The following is a 22399-nucleotide window of genomic DNA, read 5'->3' on the forward strand; positions in this document are numbered from 1 at the left end:
ATACCTATCCTTGAGGAACCGAACTAAGATGATTAACTTGTTTTCACAGTTACTTTTCACTGAAAAGCTCACCACTGGCTCTGACCAAAAGATAGAGAGGTGAAAAGCTCCATAGCGCATTACAAATCTCCTAACCCATCCAACTCTCTTGTCCCCCCTCCCCCCAATATAACTGCATAAAAATTGCCCTAAAAATCTAGTGATATAACAGGTATTCAACACAACACATTCACCTTACTCATGTACTTGAGTATTTGAGTACTGCTTCGTTTTAAAAGTTCATGTATTTTACTGGGTCCTGATTCAGTCAGCTACTTAAGTATGTGACTAACTTTCAGCATGAGTTGTTCCATTTCAAATTAATAGGATTACTCATGTGCATAAGTACCTTGCTTAATTGAGGTAATATCTATAACAAACAATAAATAACATTGCAGTTCCAAACCATCATAGCCAAGAGTCAGCTGCTTGCCAGGACATCTATATAAGCCTCCCTGGATGCCCCAGACACTGCTGCTCATTCCTTCTCCATGGCAGTTGTCATGAAACAGGCATCTTGGCTCCAGCCTAGGGAAGTCCAAAGACCTACCGAACTCTCAAGGCAGCAATCAAGTTTTCAGAGAAAGAGACCACTCACTGCACCTGGTTCAACCACACAATTCTCCTCGTTGACAAAATGTCAATTTTAACAGCTTGGTTGAAGGTCCAAATCATCCCTGTTTTTTGCATCTCCAGCTGCAACATTTTGCCTGCATCCCCACATGTGGAGGCCGCCTCTTCCATTTTCAACTGCTATGGGAGCAGATTACATCCAACAAATAGATCTTGGAGGTCATAACACTGGGATACACCATCCATTTTACCTCCCTTCCCCCCAGCTCACTCCTCTTTCCTGTCCCTCTGCAGGGATCACTCTTATGAGCATTTGCTGAGACAGGAAATCAATACCCTTCTACATTTAAAAGCTATAAAACCAGTTCCTGCTCAGCACAGATGGAAGGGTTTTACTCCCAGTACTTTATGGTCCGAAAAGAAAACAGAGGGTGAAGACCCATTTTAAAACTAAGACTCCTAAACAACTTTGTGAAAGTATGAAAGTTCAGGATGATTCCTCTTGCACCTACAATTCCCTGATTAGATTCAGGGATGGTTTTTACCCCTCAACTTTCAAGATGCATATTTGCTTATCATGATTCACTTGTCTCACAAGAGAGTCATTTGCTTTGTGGTAGGCCAGGACCACTTCCAATACTGAGTACTTCCATTCGTTACCCTTTCGCCGACAATATTTTAGAAGGTTCTGGCAGTGGTCACTGCCTACCTTCATCAACAGGTGATAATAATCTTTCCATACCTCTGCAACTGGCTAATCAAGAGCTGGTCTTACAATGAGGTTCTTTCTGCCATACAAACAGGTTTGTCCCTGTTCCTCAGGCTAGGTTTTCAGCTCAATATCAAGAACTCTATCTTGACCCCGTACCAAGAATAGAAGTCATAGGGGCTTCTCTGGCTGTTGTGCCTTCCCCTGGACAGATTCACAACCCTGTCAAATTTTAGCATGAGGATTTAAATAAGCCCACAGACTGTGGTAGTACATTATGTCCAACTCTTGGGACATATGGCAGCTTGTACCTTTGTAACACGTCATGCAAGGTTATGCCTTTGCTGCATCTATGATGTCTCAGAGCAGTTTATTCACTGAGTAACACAGGCTAGACTGACAAGTGTCAGTGCCTTGTCAAGTAAGAGATTCACTCAACTGGTGGAAGGCTTCTCACAAAGTTGCATCGCCCTCAAAGTTATATAAGTGTGATAGAATTATAATTATGTAGTAGTAGAAATAAAGATAGACAAAAGAGTATATAGGTATTGTAAAAAGGTGTGAACATCAGTTTCATGCTGTTGAATTTCACTCTGTAACAAATGAAAGGCCAAAGTGCTAATTATTTCAGGACAAAGAGTCTGTGCTGGAAAGTGATAAGAACTTTGAGGAAACAATGCTGTTCTTTAAAACAACACCCTAATGCTCTTTCCCCCGCGGGGGCCCCTTGTCATGCCTATGTAAATCTTGGTATCCAAAGAGGGAAAAATAGATAGTGGCATAAAAATTGTTAAATGAATCAAGAGTCATAGATTGTGTTGTTAAGTAAAAGAATGAATGATGAGTGCCTGGAATTGAGAGCCTGAAGCAGGGAAATAATTGGTTAGTAAATGGTGCCAGCCTAATCCTAAGAATTTCAACCTCGATATTGATGGGCCGAAGAATATGCAAAGTGGAGATAATCGGATGACCCATGGAAGGGCGAACCGGAATCCACCCAAAACGCATCAAGGAAGAACAAGAAGATAACACCTAGCCATCATGGAGCCGTCATGGATGTACCACCTGCTGATTGTGCTGATTGATGGTCTCTCAATTGTAAATTCAGCATGATGGAGCAACTTCCATAGACTTGTATTGAACCAGAGACCTATAAAATTGGGTCCAGGGACTGTGTTCTTTGAGTCTGGTTCTACGACCACCCTCCAGGAGCATCGGATGTGCATCTGGCAACGATTCGGCTCCACTCTCGTGTCCAGGCCACCTGGCCAGTGACTTGGCACGAGCAACATCTAGGCTGGTAACTATAATAACCTTTATGTAGAACCTGTATGTGAACGTCTGTGTGTGTGAATGGATCTATATAGAAATTGCATATAGGAATATTTTGTTGTATTTACAGTAAATGTGGCAATTTGCCTTGTCCCTCTTACAAGATCCTGTTGGTATCATTTTTATTAGTGTAACAACAATGTCTGTGCAGATGTCCCCTTTACCCAGTCATCTCCATCCATCACCATAACAACAGACGTATCTTTATTGGTCTGGGGGGCACATTTAGTGTCACATACTGTTCAGGGAAGATGGTTGGCCCAAGAATCTCAACTACACATTAATCTTCTGGAGCTGAAGGCAGAGAGGAATGACTACCTTCATTTGCTTCTATTAATCAAGGACAAATCTATCAAAATCATGACAGATTACACAGTTTGCACTTTTTACATCAAATGGCAAAAGGAAATGTGATCCCCTTTTCTTTGTACTGGAGCAATAAAGTGATTGAACTGGCGCATAGCCAATCAAATCCACATTTTGGTGGCCTATCTTCCGAGCAGACAGAACACCACAGCTGCCACTCTCAGCAAGCTCTTCTCCCAGGACTACAAGTGGGAGTTGGATTCTTGGACCTTCAATCCTCAATTTCTGACCAGGGGATTTCCAGAGATGGACCTTTTTTCCACCATCCCCAATAAAAAGTGCAGTCAGTTTTGTTCAAAGGGTGGCTGGGCCTTCACTCACTGGAGATGCCTTCCTCCTCCCATGGATGAAGGGACACATGTATGCATTTCCCCCAATGCCTTTAATATGAAAAGTGGTGAACAAGATCAGACAAGACATACCCAGGGTCATACTAATAGTTCCAGCATGGTCAAGACAGGTTTGGTATCCTTGCCTGATTCACCTAGCTGTCTGCAATAAGCCTTGTGGCAATTTCTCATCTGTTTTCTCAAGAGGCACTTCAGATTCTTCACCCCAAGCTAGGAGGTTTTCACCTCAAGATGTGGCTTCTCAACGGTTTGCAGGAATAGTGACTGCTTGCGCTGTGGAGATACAACAGGTATTGCTGAACATTAGGAAAGCGTCCACCCAAAATACTTACCTTCAAAAGTGGAGAAGATTCAACTATTAGTGTGAACAGCAACATCTTTCACCTGCTCTGTTCTAGACTACTTCCTGGAATTGAAAATGAGTTCTGTGAGAGTTCACTTGGCGGTTATAATGGCCTTTCACTTCTTGGTTGAGGGGTTCTCAGTGTTTGCTCATTCCACAACAGTGAGATTTATCAAAGGATTGGGGAAACTTTTCCCTCAGGTGAAAGAACCCATCCAAGGACCAAGCTATTTAGGAAGACTCCGAGACTGGTAGGGTCAATTGCTGACCTATCAAAAGGGTCCACAACCTTCACCCAGAGACTTTCCTATATGAATCTATCAATATGTAACCTCTTTCTATGGTATTGGCCCATTTCATGAGTGCTCTCTCTAACTTTATGGCACTGCTCAAGAACATTTCCATCACTGAGATCTCCAAGGCTTCAACTTGGACATTAATACACACCTTTTTCCAAACTCTATGCAGTAGTTCCAACTTCCAGATCAGATGGTGCCCTTGGGAATGCAATCTTGTCTACAGTCCTGGACTCAGCTCTGAAGCTCTCTGTTCCAGCTGAGAGTGCTGCTCAGTAGTCACCTGAAGGAGAGCACCCACAGAGTCCCAGAGGACACTTCTCAAGAAGATGGAAAGGTTACTCACCCTGTGCAGTAACTGGAGTTCCTTGAGTTGTGTGTCTCCATGGTTGCTCCACTATTTGCCTTCCTTCCATTCTGCTTCAGAATGTCCTCTACCAGACTTTGCAGTGGAGAAGGAACTGAGGACTGCCTGTGCAGCCCTATAGAGACTCAGTGCAGGATATGAGATATGTAGGGTGCTTACACGGGCTAAACAGGCACTGCTGCCAAAAATCTCCAATTGAAGGCACGTGGAGCGCATGCTCACCTGAAGTGGAGCACCCAAAGGGACACACATCTGGAAGAACTCCAGCTACTGCACAGGGTGAGTAACCTCTCTTTTTTTCAATGACACCTGTAAATAACCCAAACCCAAAGAAGAACCACATTTTCTTCAAACTATGCACTGTAATACAATTATGCAAACATGCAGCCTTCAATGGGTTTGCACAGCTGTAACTGATTGGAATTTAGTAAACCCTTCTATTAATTGTATACAAGAAGGAACAGAATCCAGATCACTCCTATTCAGGTTCTTATGCTGTGCCCATCACCATGGTATTGGAAAGCCTCCCTCTTAGCTATGTTGGCTCTGTAAGGCTAATTAAAGTAAAAAGCAGATTTGTTTAGTGAAAAGGTGTCATGCACACAATCACTTTTCAGAGTCAAATAGCACTCTAATCCAGTTCTTACTTCTATCACCCCATACACTCCTCCTAAACATAGGGAGGGGAAATGGGCACTGTTGGTAGTCCATTGCTGACAATGATGACGTTTTGTCATAGTTCTTGGCTATGCACATCACTCTGAATTTCGAACCCTGATGCACAGTCGGCTGCACTGAGGGCATGGGAAGTCTCTATCTATGATGTTTGATGATGCAGCTCTGTGGTGCCTTTCATGTGCAACCTGGAGATGATTTAGTTGATCCCGCTCAAACTTGTCACATGTTGATCTTGTCAGAGACTGCCAGTGAGTCCTGTTCTGAGCCATTTGCTCAAGTTCTTTGGGATTGATGCCAGCCCACTGGAGACTGGTCTTCAGATTATCTTTGAAGCGCTTATATGGACAAGGCTTCTTTCTTTTGCCCTGACTCAGCTCCTCATACAAGATCTGTTTTGGGAGACAGTGGTCTTCCATTCTGATGACATGTCTGGTCCACCTATGTTGTGCTCTCAGTAATGTTTCCTCAATGCTTGTTGTGCTTGCTTTCTCGAGGACTTTAATATTGGTCATTCTGTCCTGCCAGCGAAGGCTCATTATTGTGAAATTGCTCAAGCTGTTTAATGTGATGTCTATAAAGAGTCTACGTCTCAGATCCATATAGGAGAGATGTTAGAATCACTGCACTATAGATCTTCAATTTGGTGGAGAGAAGGATGTTGTGTTGGCAAAGAACTTTTGTTCGGAGTCGCCAATGGCCTGGCTGGCTTTACTAATTCTGGAGGAAATTTCCTTATAAAGGGAACCATTACTTGAGATGCTGCTGCCCAAATACTTGAACTGATCCACATTTTTCAACTGTGTGCCTTGGATGAAGATGGCTGGCACTGGGGCATTGGAATGATGCCAATGTTTGGAACAAGACCTCTGTCTTCCCAAGACTGAAGGTAAGGCCAAACAGCTGGGATGCTTCAGAAAATCTATCAACCATGACCTGAAGGTCGTCATGTCTATGGGCCCTCAAGATGCAGTGATCTGCAAAAAGTGTCTCGACAAGAAGCCTCTTCAGTGTCTTGATCTTAGCATTGAGTCTTCGAAGATCAAAGAGAGAGCCATCGAGTTGGTAGTGGATGTAGATCCCCTGATCCAAGTTCCTTGTCATATGGCTGAGGACACAGGCAAAGAATAGATTGAACAGCACTGAAGCAAGTATGCAGCCTTGCTTCACTCCATTCAAGATTTCGAATGCCTCAGAAAAGTCACCGCTGGAGAGTTCTTGCACTGTCATGTGGTCATGGAACAGACAGATGACTTGTATGAACCTTCTTGGGCAGCCCAGTTTTATGTAGAATGGCCCACAGACCCTCTCTGTTGACAGTATCAAAAGCTTTGTCAAATTGATGAAAACTGCATACAGGTCCATGTTCTGCTCTAATAATTTTTCCTGAACCTACCTTATAATAAAGATCATGTCCATAGTACTACGACCTGGTCTGAAACCACACTGCACTTTTGGCAAATTCTCCTCAGATATGTTTGCAATGAGTTTGTTCAGCAGAATGACGGCTAGTATTTTCCCTGCTGTACAGAGGAGAGCAATCCCTCTATAGTTTCCGCAGTCAGCTTTGCAGCCTTTGTTTTTGAACAGTGATACAATAATAGCATATTTGAAGTCTTGTGGCATTTCTTCTTCCTCCCAAATGCTACTCAAGATGTCATGAAACACCTCGGTAGCCATTGGGCCTTCTACTTTATCCAATTCTGCTGGGATACCATCCTTTCTAGGTGCTTTGCCAGAATACAGTTGTTTGATGGTTTTTATAACTTCCTCAACTAATGGCAATGAGGACTACCCATTACCTAAAATACGTTTAAAATGTTTTTATTGAAGTTTATGAATAATACAAGATGAAATACATCCTGGTAAATAAAGTACCAAGGAAAATACAAAGTAAGCAAATAGACACACACACAATTCAATACATGGAGATGAGTGTGAATTAGTGGGGCTCCATAAATCTAAGCTTTGTACAACAGAATGTTTTCTGCAAAAGTACAAGAAAACAATTAACAAGTCAAAACTCAGAAAAACTGTGATAAACCATTGAGTTCCTATTAATGATATTTTTAGAATTTCTCTTAAATGAAGAGCACTACAGTTGAGAGTTTAATGAAGGAGGTTAATGGATGCCATATCAAATTAGCCACTTTCCTTTCCTTTACAAGAGGGAGGAGTAAATCTTTTCCTAGATTTCAGTCTGCAGGAGGCTGTTTAGCATTCCAGAGCAACAAGATAGATATTTGCCATTTATTCATAGATTATAAAGCCTCATCAGCTAGTCTGACCCACTGCATAACATAAGCCATAGAACTTCCCTGGATTAATTGCTGTTTGAACTAGAGCAGATCTTTTAGAAAAAATCCAATCTGATTTAAAAATTCTCAGTGATGGAGAACCCAGGATAACCCTTGGTAAGTTGTTCCAATGGTTAATTACCCTGACTGTTAAAAATTTGCACATCACTTCCAGTCTGAAGTTTTCTAGGTTCAACTTCCAGCCGCTGGATCTTTTTATATTTTTCTCTGTTAGATTGAAGAGCCCATTATCAATTTTTTGTTGCTCATGTAGATACTTATAGATGAAGGGTGGGCAAACTTTTTGGCCTGAGGGCCACATCGGGGTTCTGAAACTGTATGGAGGCTTTGCCTCCCCAGACAGCCTGGCCCACCCCCTCCCACTGCCCCCCTCAGAACCACCAACCCATTCAACGCCCCCTTGCTCCTTGTCCCCGACCACCCCCTCCCAGGACCCCCTGCCACTAACCGTCCCCCCCCAGGACCCCACCCCCTATCCAACCCTCTGTCCCCTGACTGCCCCAACCCCTATCCACACTCCCACCCCTGACAGGCCTCCCCCCGGGACTCCCACACCTATCCAACCCCCTGTTCCCTGTCCCTGACCGCCCTCCCCCAGAACCTCCTCCCCATCCAACCGCCCCCTGCTCCATGTCCCCTGACTGCCCCCCGGGACTCCCTACCCCTTCTCCAATCCCTCCCCCCCACTCCCTGTCCCCTTACCATGCCACTCAGAGCAGCAGAACTGGCAGCCGCGCTGCTTGGCCGGAGCCAGCCACGCCGCCGCGCTGCCCGGCAGGAGCTTGCAGCACCGCCACCCAGAGCGCTGGCGGCATGGTGAGCTCAGGCTGTGGGGGAGGGGCGACAGCAGGGGAGGGGCTGGGGGCCAGATGTGGCCAGGCAGGATGGTCCTGTGAGCCAGATGTGGCCCACGGGCCATAGTTTGCCAACCTCTGTTATAGACTGTGAACAAGTCTTCCTTTAACCTTCTTTTTCTTAAGCTAAATAGATTGAGCTCCTTGAATCTTTCACTTTAAGACATGTTTTCTAATCCCTTAATCATTCTCATGGCCATAGGCATCAACTTCATGGGTGCTCCAGGGCTGGAGTACCCATGGAAAAAAATTAGCACATGCTTAGCATGCACTAGCAGCCAACCCCCGCCCCTCCCCAGCGCCTCCTGCAAGCCGGCGGTCCTGCTGATCAACTCCTCCCCATCCCTCCCAGCACCTCCCGCCCGCTGCAATCAGCTGTTTCATGGCATGCATGAGGCTCTGGGGGGAAGCAGGATGAGTAGGGATGAGGCACACTCAGGGAAGGGGGTGGAACTGGGTGTGAAGAGGTGTGGAAGAAGCAGGGTGGTGGTGGGAAGAGGCAGGGGAGCGGGGACTTGGGAGAAGGGGTGGGGTGGGGTGGGGGAGGGGCCTGGAGTGGAGCAGGGGTGGGAAGGAGTAGGACGGGGCTTGGGGGAAGCATTCAGGTGCGGGCTGGACCTGGGGCAAAGTCGGGGGTTGAGCATCCCCTGGGCCAGGACAAAGTCAGCGCCTATGCTCATGGCTCTTCTCTGAACTCTCTTCAGTTTATCAACATCCTTCCTGAACTGTGGACACCAGAACTGGCATAGTAGTTAGGTAGCAAAATACAGTGCCAAATATAGAAGTAATAGAAACTCTCTATTCATCTCAAGATGCTCCTGTTTATACCACAAAGAGCTTCTACATTCACTTAAAGGGCAACATTTAGAAATTTTGGAACATAACTTTTAATATGGATATTCCCAAAGCTATGTAGAATGTGAGGAAGCGATGTTAAAATGCAGCTGTACCATAAAAGGTGACATGTAAAAATGGCATAATTGAATTTCAAATTCTTAGTCTGTCACTGATTTTCATATCAGTTTGCTTAGTTTTCAGATAAAACTCTTTTTTTCCAAACTGTCATACCCACTTGGAATCCAAAAGTCAAGCTGGTTCCTTTCCATCTTGTGCATCATCTCCAGTAATAGAAATTCTGCAGGTAAATTATGCCTTCAACTACTCCTGGCAACATCCTGTATTCAGATTATGCCTTCAGAGACACCTGTGAAACCCCATTATTAACATTCCCTGAATTTGCACAAATGTAGCTGATGTAATTAATCTGGTCTGCAGAACCTCTATGACTGAGGATAACGTACAAGATGAAAAGAACTCTGGTTGACTTCTAGATCCCAAGGTGAATTTGTAGAACTGGGAAATAGAAAAAAAAAGTCTTTACCTTCATACTGAATAAATTTTATATGACAATGCAATGAATATGGAAACCAACAATGTCATTCATAGAAAGTCAGCACTTCAAGAATATTAAAAATAAAATCTGTGACTCATGTCTGAATGGAAAGTGAGGGGAGAAAAGAATCAGATCACATATATTAATCTGCTGTGTTTTTACATCTCTAGCACTATGGAGAGATCTGTCTCTGAAAAGAGGACCTTTGATATAGGATGAGATATAGCTTGGGACTTTCAAAAGGGGCTTACAGGACCTATTTGTCTAAGTCCCACTGAAAGCCAGTGAGAGTTGGGCGTCTGATTCCCTTAGCTCTTTTGAAAATCTCAGACCCCACATTCCTATATCTGGCATTAGTAGCTATGTATTTTCCAGTGCATGTGTCTTTCCTGGAGGTACTGGAGCAATCGTATCTAAAATGAATTCCAATGCATATTTGATGCAAGGTAACTGGCTAGCCCAGTACAGATAAGTAAAAATCTTCATATTATAAGAATTCAACCTGAAGGAATTGCCAGGAGATACATTAACGTTATTTAGCTCATCAGATAAGGTTAGTATATATACATTCCATATTTAAGCTATAGGAACAGAAAAAGTAAAGTTCCTTTGTGATTGAAGTGAACTGAGATTTCAAAAGATATGTATTCCTATCTTTGGACTATACTGTATCAGCTAACTTGAGACAAGGGGCCAGATCTTCACTGGAGCTATTCCAGTTTACCCAACCTGGTGATCAGTTCTCCATTGTTAAATATTACTCTCTAGGAGATCTGAGTGTGACTATTCTGAGAAGTGTGGAGAACTTGATGACTGGTTGAATGACAGTCATGGAGAGCTGATTTTATTTATTTACCTGATTTATAAGAGACACTGAGTTCTGAATCAAATGAAAGGTTATCTAGTATTCACATTCTTATCCCGTGTAACTGTGTAATCGCCATTATCGTCGTCCCTATCCCCCCCAATTCCCTCCTTTTGTTTGTGTATTTTCTTTAATAATATTTTAAGCTCTGCAGGGCAGGGTCTCAGAGGTATTTGTTCAATTACATCATGATGGGGCTCTGATCTGATTAGTTTTGGCCACTATGGCAATATAAATAATAACAACTTTAACCAATTAGTCCAAACTGAATATAGAACATTTGTCTTAGGTACAATATTATGATCAAACATATACTCTTTTATTATTCAGTTTTGTTTTATATAGCTGTACAATAGATCCATTTCAAATATATCTCCAGCCAGATTCTTGTCTTCAACTATGAACTGTCAGATTTCACTTTTGCTCTTCCAGTTACCCAGATAAATGAATAAATGGTTGAATTCAAAAATTCAAAGTAACTCAATTATATTGAAAGAAATGCTTTGTAAGAGGCATCAAAAGCATGTCAAGGTAACATGTATAGTATTTATCCTACCAATTAGAGATAGCAGGAGAAAAATCTACTGGGATTTTCAATAGCAGATATAAATATTATCACTGAATTCTTTTTCTTTTTGCAGTAAATATTGATAATCTAGATCAGTGGTTCCCAAAGAGTTCGCTGCTCCAGACCAATGGGAGCTGCTGGAAGTGGCGGCCAGTACGTCTCTCAGCCCGTGCCGCTTCCAGCAGCTCCCATTGGCCTGGAGCAGCGAACCGCGGCCACTGGGAGCTGCGATTGGCTGAACCTGCGGACGTGGCAGGTAAACAAACCGGCCCGGCCCACCAGGGACTTTCTCTGCACAAGCAGAGGAACAAGTTTGGGAACCACTGATTGAACAAATCTCTGATATGGATTGAAGTACGATCCTCTGGGAGTAAGCATGAGAGTTGTCATGGGATAGCAGGTCAGTATTATTGCATTTGATTTTAAACCTATCAAACAAAGACAATGAATACACAATAATTTGCTTAGCTGCATAATTTGTTTGCCAGCACAGAAGCACTTAAAATAAACGCAACATTTTAAGTCATTTAGATCCTTGCGAAGCCTTTCATGCAGCTACGTGTATTATTTAACAAAGCAGACATGCTACAATTATGACTCGAGTAGCATATCCCCTGAGGTTTTTCCTTTGGTCTGATTTTCATCATAATATTTTCTGTCTCTATGGTGTTTATTTAGAAAAAAGATCCTTCTGTATATCGATGTGTATAACAATACTAACATTCCAAAGTATAGTTGTTAATAGATGGGCCTGAAACAAAACCCAAGACCTATACAAATACACAGATACACATATGGTCAGACACTCACAAATGTCCCTAAAACTTTGGGGACATTTAGGCTTTGTCTACACTAGCACTTTTGTCGGCAAACATTTCGGTCAGATCCAAACTTTATAGTTGGGGTTCATCTCCAGTAAAATGTTTGATTTTTTTTTAAAAGCTTTTAATTAAGAAGAGCGACCTGAGAATTCTCTGTCATCAGTCACAATATGCCAGTTCATCTTCTCCACTGCCATGATCAGAAGAGATTCAGGAAAGTGTGCCAGCTTCTTGGCATCATGCTGCTCTTCCCCCTTCTGACTGCTCCACAGAAATCAGGCTTCACAGGTGAGGCTGGGGAAATGGATGCTCTCAGTGGCATAGTTCCTTTGGAAAGCCTGGGGAATTAATGAGTTCAAAAGCATAATCCTTGGCCTGTCAACATTATCTTTCTGCCCTGGTGGGCCCCTGAAGAGAGTGAGTCAGGCCTGGTAGCCTGTAGTGTCCTACAGGAGCCATACTGACATGGATGTCAGGGGGAGAAGGAAATTCTGGAGAAACAGAAAACATACACAAACCTTGACACACAGAAGTTTCTGGAGTCAAGTCCTTGCTTGAGATAAAAGGGCAAAATTCCTTAAACAGGTGTTTCCCACACTGGAAGGGGTCTCATTCAGTATGTTTATACTAGATACCTCATTAAAACATTGTGGGTCAAATTCATTCCTGGTATAACTCCCAAGGAATGTAATTCCCACCTGTGTTGCACCAGGGATCAATTTCTCCCTGTATCTGATAATTACTGCAGTGGAATGTTTAATCTGGTTCTCGTTGGCCTAAAATTTATTTTTAAAGGAATAAAAAAAGCCCTGAGGTGCTGCTGTTTTCATACTTTGTATTGTAGCTGTGGATTTGCATTTTAAATCTGTATTAAAAGTGGAATGATTCTCAGCACTACTGTTTTGGCTGGGAATTACTGCTGTAAAATTTGCCTCATTAAAGTTTCCATTTTCTCATACTGGGGGATAAAAGTAGAGCATTATTTCAAGTGTCTGACCTATGGGAGGAAGGGAAGGAATCATCCTCTCTCTCTCTCTCTCTCTCTCTCTTTCTCACCCACACGTACACACACCACTTTCTCCTCCTCCTCCTCTGTTGTCACCATCACAGCTAATTAAGCACTCTACAAAGACTAAACAATAATATCACACCTTTCATTGTGAAAGATCCCACAGTTCTTTACGTGCTTCACCAACAACTGAGATGCAAACAGTTCTGTGGTGGAATATGGCAGCTGTTTAAAAGCAACACTACAGAACAGTTTTAGACAAGAACTGAAGGGAAACTCTTTCACTGAAACTGGTGGGGAAAGGTCTAGGTAGACTGAGTAGAATGAGATTACACATGCTGAAATCTGGATTCATAGATTGTTTTTTAAGCCAAAAAAGGGACCATTATGATCATCTAGTCCGACCTCCTGCATAACACATATGATCGAATTTCACCCAGGAGTTTTGGCATCAAGTTCGTAATTACTAGTTGAGCTAAAACATCTCTCTTGGAAAGGCATCCAATCTTGATTTACGCATTTCAAATGATGGAGAGTGTACCACATCCCTAGGTAAATTGCTCCAATGGTTAGTTAAAAAAAACTGTGCCTTGTTTCTAATTTGAATTTAACACCCCATCTCTTATGAAAAGTGTCATAGAACCCTTAATATAAATGGTTAGGAAGCTGCTTTTACATTTAATCTAAAAGACATCACCTGCAGCATCACAGTGCCCTGTAACACCATGGTGGAGTATCAACTATGGACAGTGGTGGTGGTAGATCAAAAAAGTAGGTGGAGCACTAACCCGCCTCATGCACTCATTAAATAGGGGCACTTTTGAAAAAGCCCTCACTTCTTTGCTATGGCCATCAGCTCCACAGTGAAGGGCAGGTGCTCTTGTTAAAGTGCTGCTGTTCCTTTGAAATGTACTCTTCATTGTCTGGGGCACTGGAGCAACTTCCCTGCTTAGAGCCATCTTCTGGAGCACTGTGCAGTTAAATTAACAACTTTGAATGATGCACAGAAGTGTGAGGAAGGCACATGTATTTTGTTTTGCTTTCGTGATTTGAGGTGATACAGTGCCCAGATGTTTCAATGACAAAACCATCAATGAGTAGCAACCAAGACGGAAGAGGGCCACTTCCTGATGCCTAAACACCACTTCCTGTACCACTAGGGTTTTCCTGGAGGCTCTCATATCCACACATAACCCATCCTAACCCCATCTTCTGACAGGGTCACAAAACAAGCTGGTATGGTCCTTGAGATGAGGGGTAGGGAGGAGGAAAGACATTTCATCTCTTGTTGTAGGGTTTGTTTTCTAAACACTGGGATCAGAACGAATCCTATGTGGGTTGAAAAGGTTGAATTTTCTAAACCACTAGAATTTTATGTTCAGAACACAGGTTTATATTATTTAGCCCTATTCACTGTTACTAAAAATCTGGCTTCTACACTGTAGAGCCAAAATCCACATTGCAAAACAAAAGCACAGTTGCCATAAGTGTCTGCTTGTACAAGAGAAGCCTGATGATGACTGGGCATAAGACACTATGTATTTATTCGTCTCCCTCCAATTATGACTTTTTGGTCATGCTTAAATTACAGAGGAGAAACGAACGTATCTGTCTGAGTTATATCTGTATACCGTATCCAGACTAGCTAGTTTAACCCACTCTTTGTGTCCTCTCCCATTCTCACCTCTCCATATTCTTCCATCCAGTGGCATAAACGTGACCAATCTGACCTCTGTTCTCTCCTCCTTTAAATCCTTCATTAAGACATATTACTTCCAACAGGCCTGCAAACAAACATGAAACTATGACACATGTCCTTTCTCCCTTGAACCATCAGTTGATTGTTACATCCCAGCCCCATCCGTGGGCTACTTTTGTTCTATTTACATTTAAAATATTCCAAATAGGGATTAGCCTCCATTTTTGTCTCTAGAACCCCTGGACCTATATAAACAGTAAGTAATTTAATAAATTAAATTTATTTAATAAAATAAATAATTTAATAAATATAGTGCCCCTATATAAATAGTAAGTAGTAATTTAATAAAGAATAGTAACAGTTTACATAAGAACAGCCCTACTGGGTCAGACCAAAGGTCCATCTACCCAGTATCCTGTCTTCTGACAGTAGCCAATGCCAGGTGCCCCAGAGAGAATGAATGGAACAGGTAATCATCAAGTGATCTATCTAGGGTGACCAGATGTCCCAATTTTATAGGGACAGTCCTAATATTTGGGGCTTTTTCTTATATAGGAATCTATTACCCCCCACTGCCATCCCGATTTTTCACACTTGCTATCTGGTCACCCTAGATCCATCCCCTGTCACCCATTCCCAGCTTCTGGCAAACAGAGGCTAGGGTTGAGCTCTTGCAAGATGAGTGATTTAATTCAATAACCAGAGAGAGACTGAAAATGGATGAGTCACTGTTCTTGCGATATGAGAACTATATTATTTTACTATACAATAAAAATATTTTACATATTTTACACATGGCAGCATATCCCAGCAGTGAACAAAATAATCCTGTAAATGTGAAGCAATAATGTCCTTGGGCAAAAGCAAGTTAAACTCACTTGAACTCATGAAAAAACTCTCATCACTGAGGTTAAACCATAATATACAGTGGACAATTTCTCACTATAGTAAACCACCAGACTATTAGATATGTGAATAATACGTATGTGTTTGCCCCTGTGGGTACAAAAGCTGTTCTGAATTCCTCAGAAAGGTTTTAAATGCTATGTGTACAAAATGTTAAACTAATACATTAGGGACAAAAACAGAATCCAATAGATGCCCACCGACCACAAAAAAAAAAGTGGAAAAATAAAAGTTCAGTACTCAGTTTTTTTGGCCTGATGATTTATGGAACATATTTCCATTCCAACTATAGAAAGCTCCTGAAAGGGAAATGTCAATCCTGAGTGTCAAACTCTGCACATTTACACCTGAAGATAATGATGTATTTATTCAATTGCTTTTGGAAAAGATTATTTTTGCTTTAACCAAAGTAACCTCCCTTTATTTTGTATTATATGGTCTTTAAAATTAGAAGTTACTCTGTCTTTCTAAAGGGAGTTTCCTCTTAAAGGAAAACAAATAAAATTACATGTCTGAATCTAGTAGGACAATTTATTGTTGTTTGTGTCTACAGTGGGCCTAGAAGCAACACAAACAGCACATTTTCTGGGAGAAAAACTAACAAATACTGTTCCCATTTTATTAATGGATGGATTGTTTTTTCTTCTAGAGTTCACCCAAAGGTAAATATTCTGAGAGAACTCCAAGCGGAGTAAACATACTATTTATAAAAACATACATCAGGGAAAAAGAGAGAGTGTTTATACGTGCAGTGGGGTTGTGAAAGCAATTCCTAAAAACAGAAGTTCTTTGCAACACTTGTCTCACCTTGAAATGATTATTAGGTTTTACTTAACGTAAATTTCTGTGGAATTCTGGGAGTCTGTCCAGTTAAACACATGCTTCCTTCCTGCCCCAGGGCAAGCTGTCCACAGAAAATTCTGAATGGAGGGGGTGGGGTTTACATTTGCAGGACTCATCTGGAAACTTTGCTTCCATATACATATGTTTCGGAGAGAATTTAGCTCTGTCACAAATATATTGATATTCTCTCTCAGGCACACAGCTTGTCGGAGCAAATGAGGTGGGTAAATAAGTATTAGGGTGACCAGATAGCAAGTGTAAAAAATTGGGACGGGGTGGGGGGTAATAGGTGCCTATATAAGAAAAAGCCCCCACAATCGGGACTGTCCCTATAAAATCGGTCACCCTAATAAATATTGACTTTGGAGTAAAAAGAGGAAAACCATCATACCATTCACAAAAAGAAAAGGAGTACTTGTGGCACCTTAGAGACTAACCAATTTATTTGAGCATAAGCTTTCGTGAGCTACAGCTCACCATTCAGTAACTTGGTCTTTGCTAACCATCATCGACATTATATGTGCTCGTCGCCCTCTCCTGGTCTCAGCCGGTAATTTTCAGGTTTGAAATGTGTGACTCGGGTCTCCTAAGAATGTTACTCATTTCCCTGACAGACTTTCCCTGCCCAATCAGAGGGTTGCTTGATGATCATATTTTTCAGGCACTGGTCCATGCTACCTGGCAACAGCAGAATGTATGTATAGTTTCTCATCAGAGTACTGGAAACACAAACTGAGCCCGTTGTGCCAGGCTTGGAGAGAAAAATCACAGTCTTGTGTACGGTTACCACCACAGTTACCAAAAAACCCAGCCTATTGGTATAAGGTAGCAGACTACATGGAGCGGACCAGGAGCCAGATAACAGACTCAAACTCCTTATGCTGGTGCATTCATGGAAGATATTGGCTATAATACCGTTGACTAGGACTTGGACTAGATTTGGAAGCTCTAAAATATACAGGAAATTATTTCCATTTTTACCCCTCTGCACAGATTTTATGTTTGTTTATTTATTTAGGCTGTTTAAGAAGGCTTCTGATGTGTTTCTTCCTGGGGGTGGAGGAGAGTTGAGGAAACACTGTCTCAGTGGAAATCGTTGCCTAGTGGCAGTCACACAACTCACAGTGTAGCAGTAAAAGATAGAGCTGGCACGCTAAAGAGCCTCATGCCGTGGAGAATACGAGTTGTTGTTACGGAGGCTAAAGAAGATGGAGTGGAAATTCTCTTCAACTCAAAGCTTGCTGGAAGCTCCAGTTTCAGATCTGAGACACACACGTTCTGGGCTTGATATTTAGCCCATTGTTAGTACCCCCCATATGCACTTTTTACATCTGTACAGTTTTGTGAGTGCAAATAATTGGCACGTTAGCTACATTGTGCTTACTAATCAGCTATACCAGCTGACCTGAAGTGCACCTACAAGTAAGTGTGAGCACAAAGAAGGAGACCAGCTTTTAAGAATCTGGTCCTTTTTCTTTAGGGACTGACTTCTTACATAGGAGAGAGCGTATCGTCACCCAGCACAACCGTTTGGTTGATTTCTAATCGCACAAAACCAAACACCCCTGCTCCGCCCCCTTCTCCAAGGCCCCGCACCCACTCGCTCCATCCCCCCTCCCTCCATCGCTTGCTCTCCCCCACCCTCACTCACTTTCACCGAGCTGGGGCAGGGGCTTGGTTTATGTGTGGGGATGTGAGGGCTCCAGCTGGGGGTGTGGGCTCTGGATTGGGGCCAGGGATGAGGGATTTGGGGAGCAGGAGAGAGCTGAGACAGGGGGTTGGAGTGTTGGGGGTGTGGAGGGTGCAGGCTCCGAGAGAGAGTTTGGGTGCGGGAGGAAACTCCGGCTAAGGCAGGGGGTTGGAGTGCAGGAGAGGGTTCGGGGTGCAGGGTCCTGATGGTGCTTACTGCGGCTCCCAGGAAGCGACCGCCAGGCCCCTGCAGCCCCTAGATGAATTGGCAGCCAGGGACGCTCTGTGTGTTGCCCTCACACCTGCAGGTGCTGCCCCTGCAGCTCCCATTGGTCAAGGTTCCCAGGTCGGGATTCCAGGGGTGTGTCTGTGCGGATTTGACAGAGCCAGAAGAGTACCCAGAAGTCAGCTACTACAGGACAGGCCTAACAAAGAAAATAACAGAACGCCACTAGCCGTCACCTTCAGCCCCCAACTAAAACCTCTCCAACACATCATCAAGGATCTACAACCTATCCTGAAGGACCACCCATCACTCTCACAAATCTTGGGAGACAGGCCAGTCCTTGCCTACAGACAGCCCCCCAATCTGAAGCAAATACTCACCAGCAACCACACACCACACAACAGAACCACTAACCCGCAAACCTATCCTTGCAGCAAAGCCCGTTGCCAACTGTGTCCACATATCTATTCAGGGGGCACCATCATAGGGCCTAATCACATCAGCCACACCATCAGAGGCTCATTCACCTGCACATCTACCAGTGTGATATATGCCATCGTGTGCCAGCAATGCCCCTCTGCCATGTACATTGGTCAAACTGGACAGTCTCTACGTAAAAGAATAAATGGACACAAATCAGATGTCAAGAATTAGAACATTCATAAACCAGTCGGAAAACATTTCAATCTCTCTGGTCACTCGATTACAGACCTAAAAGTCGCAATATTATAACAAAAAGACTTCAAAAAACAGACTCCAAAAAGAGACTGCTGAATTGGAATTAATTTGCAAACTGGATACAGTTAACTTAGGCTTGAATAGAGACTGGGAGTGGATGGGTCATTACACAAAGTAAAACTATTTCCCCATGTTTATATCCCCACCCCCCAGCCCCCACTGTTCCTCAGACATTCCTGTTAACTGCTGGAAATGGCCCACCTTGATTATCACTACAAAAGGTTTTCTCCACCCCCCCACTCTCGTGCTGGTAATAGCTCATCTTAAGTGATCACTCTCCTTACAGTGTGTATGATAACACCCATTTTTTCATGTTCTGTGTGTATATAAATCTCCTCATTGTATTTTCCACTGAATGCATCCGATGGAGTGAGCTGTAGCTCACGAAAGCTTATGCTCAAATAAATTGTTTAGTCTCTAAGGTTCCACAAGTACTCCTTTTCTTTTTGCGAACGCAGACTAACATGGCTGCTACTCTGAAACCTGTCATTCTTATATAAAAATTAATTATAATAATAAAAATGTTTAGTACAGAAACTCCTCAACATAATGATCTCTCAAGATAACAACGATGTGAGATAACAACCTTGGCAAATAATGCATTTTAAAAATCTTGACCTACTAGGAAACATATGTATATAAGTTTCCATTCTCAGTCACAAATCTAGCATTCTGGAGCAAAGTCACTAAAATATAGTCCAACAAACAAATGTTTATTTAACGTGCCCTTCACTTTTCCCTCCACTGCACCCCACTCATCGGTGTTGTCCTTGGTCAGTGGAGACTCAGAGTTCATAAGTGCTTTCACACGAGTTCAGCTCCCAGGCGGGGGGCAAGAAGGCACCTTGCTCTTTTCTCCAGCTGCTCACTGTTTGCTCTGGCCACTGCTGTTTGTTGTGCCACCACTCTGTTGCTAATGGCCCTGCGCCGTCACCTTTTGCTGCCACCTGCCACTGTGACCTCTATGAGTTGGTCTCTTGAGGTTCCACCAGCTCTCAATGATTTCAGCTCTCAGTGGGGGAACCTTGCTGCCAGTGCAGACTGGGCCGTCTCTTCCACAGAAACACTGTCCCACGGCACTTAGATCTGATTATCAGTGATTTCAGTTGTAGTGGTAACTTAACAAAACAAAAGACTGTCTATGGAGCCTAATCAGCTCTGTCTTTAAACAGTGGAGAGGGGCAGGTCAAATCGTACTTGTGACTCAGACAGACCATCAAGCAAAACACCTGTCCCTGCCCTCTCTCTTGATGCCCTCAATCAACACAGGCTAAGTACAGTTCTACTGCTCTTTATTCATACAGTAAGAATAACAACATTTCATTACCCACCCCCCATGCATTCAAGTGATTTGTAACCCAACCCCAGCCAAAATCTATCACTTGGGCAACACAGCTCCATTTGCTGTATACCTAGGTAGATTAGGTGTAAATGTAAATACAATCTGATCCTGAAGTCTTTCCCCCCAGCCCCCAGCTCATCATTAGCTGTCAGGGAGAGCTCATTTACACTTTGCTTACAAATCATAATTTGAAATTATTAGGTTGGCCAACATCACCGAAATGAATGCACTGCCACTGTCGTAAAAAACAACAGCTGTATAAGGAAGATAGTCTATGTTCATACTTTTCAAATCTATGATACTTTTTCAGATACACATATTTAATCATACAGTTTATATGCTTTTAAAGTGTGTATTAATGTTTCAATTTCAATTCAAATTTCCAAACAGGCAGGGAGCCTGCCTTAGCCTTGCTGCGCCACTGACCAGACTTTTAATGGCCCAGATGGCATGGCCACCAGGTTCCCTTTTTGATTGGGCATTCCGGTTGAAAACTGGATGCCTGGCAACCCTACTGCCCAGCATACTGAGGCTGGAAATCTTTTATATTCCACCTTTAATGAATATCTAATTCTCCCATGTAAAGAGTGGGTGGATACTGTTCATTCCTGAATCTCAATGTCTACTGTCATAAAATAATTATTACCTGGCTCCACTATTGTCTGACACCCCCCTAATTTCCTGCAACTATGACCATTTAATTATCAATAAACATTAAAAAAATGCTTACAACCCACAGCTTTGCACTACTGTGAAAATTTAAATCGATAAAAATTGAAAAAAGCTTAAAAATAAACTTTGATATTATCTGTAAAAATTATTTTTAAAAATGAATTCTGCCAAGCCTGATATTAATGTAACCACCAAGGAGATTACCTAGATTCCTTGCGGGGGGCTCAGTGTGCTGGTAGCTCGGGAGAAGCACACTGTCCCTGGTAGGGAGTGGGAGCCAAGGGCAGACTCAGAGTCTGCTTGGCAACAAAAACCAATAAAGAGTGAGATGCCCTTCCCAGGGAGCTCAGGAGAGGGGAGAAGACATTTTGAGGCGGTCTGGAGCCAGCCAGGGAAAGAGCTGGTCTGGCTGTGTGGGAAGTTGGTGAGTCCCAGGCCTGCATGCAGGGTTCCCCCTGAGAACTGGCCTCTGGGGACCTGGAAGCAAGATCCCTCAGCTTGGGTCTTTCCCTCTTCAAGATGACTCCCAGTTTCTGGAGTTTTGCTGGGAAAACTCCCCACAGCCAGGCTGAGTTAACCTTCCAGCTCCCTAGGTGAGATCAGTCACCACATGGCAAGCTCTGCTCTGGCTGCCAGTCCAGGGCTGCCACCTGCTGTGTGTCTGAGTGCTGGGGTGGAAGACTAAAGTTTGGATTTTAATATAGTTTTGTAATCTGCACCTTGAGCCATCACTCCTTTGTGATGAGGGGAAATCCTGGGCCCAGAAGCAGCAAGACTCCTGCATGATGAGGATGCCTGCCAACAGTGATCATCAGTAAAGTTAAGACTTTGCCACAGTTATTTTTAGTACAAGTCACAGACAGGTCACAAGCAATAACCTTTTACTAAAATTAACTGGGACAAAATAGGGAGAAAGGGAGGGTCCAGCTCCCACTGTTGCTGGGGTTCTGGCCTATGGTGGCTGAGAATACCAGTGACCTACCCACGGTGGCTGAAGCGGAAAAAGTCACGGAGAGTGGGAGGTCTTACAGAATCCGTGACTTCCCTGACCTTTGTGACATAATCTTAGCTTTAATCATCAACCCTCTGCAGTGACTGAGGAGTCCAGAGTCATCTCTGAACCTGAGGATCATTCACGGAGTTTGTGAGTACACTATCTTTTAGTTAGCTAGTCAGGGAAGTTGGGAGATCCTTTACTTCCTGAACTGTGTCCTCAAGTCTAGGAGTGAGGGTTTGGGGATTTTAGAACCTGCTGTCTATTAAACCTGCAGAGGGACTTCCCATCTTATCCCACTTGTGAGTCCTTTGGGCTGTACCAAACCCAGTCAGCCACATTGCTAACCACTACACAGAAGATATTGTGATCATCAAGGTACACATACCAACGGGACACTAATTTTACATAT

This window comes from Eretmochelys imbricata, chromosome 5, assembly GCF_965152235.1.
Source record: "Eretmochelys imbricata isolate rEreImb1 chromosome 5, rEreImb1.hap1, whole genome shotgun sequence".
Lineage (NCBI taxonomy): Eukaryota > Metazoa > Chordata > Testudines > Cheloniidae > Eretmochelys > Eretmochelys imbricata.